At 38.5% G+C, this 2,500-nt stretch overlaps 1 protein-coding gene across 1 annotated transcript in view; it reads left to right on the top strand.

Moving 5' to 3' along the window:
* The window catches only part of LOC113119764 (Golgi phosphoprotein 3-like), a 10,313-nt gene that overhangs the window by 1,621 nt on the left and 6,192 nt on the right, over positions 1-2,500 (top strand). The window lies entirely within an intron of this gene.

Raw genomic sequence — 2,500 nt, forward strand, 5'->3', positions numbered from 1 at the left:
TTCTAGCTGTTTTTGAAGGAGTTATGGTTGATGTGCCTAACTTCATGGTGAAATTGTGATGGAACGATGGGTTTGCTGGAATCACAAGCAGTTCTGTCTTGGCAAGGTTGAGTTGAAGGTGATGGTCCATCATCCAGTAAGAAATGTCTGTTAGACAAGCTGAGATGCGAATAGCTACCGTCGGATCATCAGGAGGGAATGAGAGGAAGAGTTGAGTGTCATCAGCATAGCAGTGGTATGAAAAGCCATGTTTCTGAATGACAGAACCTAATGATGCCATGTAGACAGAGAAGAGAAGTGGTCCAAGAACTGAGCCCTGAGGCACCCCAGTAGTTAGATGTTGAGAGACATCACCTCTCCAAGATACTTTGAAGGACCTATCTGATAGGTAAGACTCAAACCATTGAAGTGTGGTTCCTGAGATGCCTTTCGCCAGTAGGGTTCATAGGAGGATCTGGTTGTTAACTGTGTCAAAAGCAGCAGACAGATCAAGCAGGATAAGTACTGAAGATTTGGATTCTGCTCTTGCCAGTCTTAGAGCTTCAACAACGGGGAGCAAGGCCGTCTCAGTTGAATGTCCACTTCTGAAGCCAGATTGGTTGCTGTCAAGGAGATTGTTGTGTGTGAGACATGTAGAGACTTGGTTGAACACAGCTCGTTTAAGTGTTTTAGCAATGAAAGGAAGAAGAGAAACTGGTCTGTAGTTCTCTAACAGAGATGGGTTGAGGGTAAGTTTCTTAAGTAGTGGAGTTACATGAGCCTGTCTAAATAATGAGATAAAAACACCAGTGTGGAGGGATGTGTTTATGATGTGATTGAGTGCAGGTACAACTGCAGGAGAAATGGCTTGAAGGAGATGAGATGGAATAGGATCAAGCGGGCAAGTAGTAACCATAGTTACTATGAAACCATTGCAGATAGCCGGGAGGGTGAAAGTGAGAGTAGGTTACTTTGAAAGATGACATGTGGAGGGATAAGTGAAGTGTCAGGGACCATGTTGAGGTTAAGAGTGAGGAGGAAGTGATCCGAGGTGTGCAGTGGAGTAACCAGAACATGATCAGTGGAGCAGTGTCTTGGGTAAATAAGGTCCAGTTGGTTGCCTGATTTGTGAGTATCAGTAGTTCATACTCTTTTGAGATCAAGAGAGACGAGCAGAGTGTGGAAGTCTGCATATGATTCGCGATGCACTATCCAATGCCCTTCAAAACAATCAACTAAAATAAGCCAAAAAAGTATGTTTACAAATAAAATATCCATATTTCCATTCCAAATCCAACACAAATCTACCAACATATTCAGGTGAGCATCTGTATACATAGATTGTGCTCCATGATGCAGACACATCGTTAAGTGTTTTAAGTTTAACCGTGACTTGATTGCTCATAAATTGTTTGCAAATGGGAAGTACAGAGAGTATATCACCAAGATAGATAGATAGATAGATAAATATCATGTTTCTGTTTGTCAAATAAAAACAAGTAATCCACACATAAGATGAAGTCAGCAGATGTGCGTGTATAAGTGTCCCTTCAGCACAGACTTGAGAATTCGACAGGTGTGTCTCTGCATCTGTTCTTGTGTAAAGTCTCTGAGCAAACTTCCTTGTAACTTGGTGATTATAAAACTTGTATGTGTGTGTGAGACTGCGTGTGTGTGTCTGTGTGTGAGTGTGTGTGTGTGTGTGTGGTAAGTTGATAGAAAATACAGAGAGTACAGTAGAAAAACCAATACACCTATGAAATGAACCAATAAAACATAAAATCCAGCATTACTAAACAACACTGCAAAAATGTTTTTTCCTGTCCGTGTATTAATTTACCATCTAAAGTTTTGTTGGAACAGCAAGGAATCCTTCAGTTTTTCAATTTCAGCTTGTTTGACTTCATGTTTTTCTCTCTATTGTTTAATTATTTACCGAAGCAACAACTTTATTGCTCAAATAACATGGTTTTTATTCTTTCCTGCTTGCTTGAGGTCAGAGCTGGTTTGCATTGAAACATCCGCGTGGTGCAACTCCTGCTTTACATGTCGAATGAGAAAGAGTAGCAGAAAAAAGTGTGTGTTAGAATTTGTGCAATTTAATGTGTTCCAAAGACCAAAACCTTCCAAAGTAATGCATGGTAAAATAACGACTGAGTGATAATTAAAACAAAAATACAATTTTTGGGTTACACATTATTTTTTAATGTGCCCTTGTTACACTGTAATTATACATTTAAGTACTATTAATTAATATTAATATTAATTAACGGCATGTACTTTACTATATAGGGTTAGGTTAGTGTTATTTGCATGCAGTTATGCATAATTTATTGTTATTATAATAGTAAGTACAGTACATGTTATGTGTGTACCTTAAAATAAAGAGTTACCAATTTTTGGATTCTGATTATATAATCTAGATCACATGTACTCAGTTACTTTGGGACGTAAATATGAAGCAAATCAGAGAGATATGGTGGTGCAAAATTATGTAGAGCTTTAAAAGTGAGAAGTAGAA

The sequence above is a fragment of the Carassius auratus genome, chromosome 19, assembly GCF_003368295.1.
Source record: "Carassius auratus strain Wakin chromosome 19, ASM336829v1, whole genome shotgun sequence".
Lineage (NCBI taxonomy): Eukaryota > Metazoa > Chordata > Actinopteri > Cypriniformes > Cyprinidae > Carassius > Carassius auratus.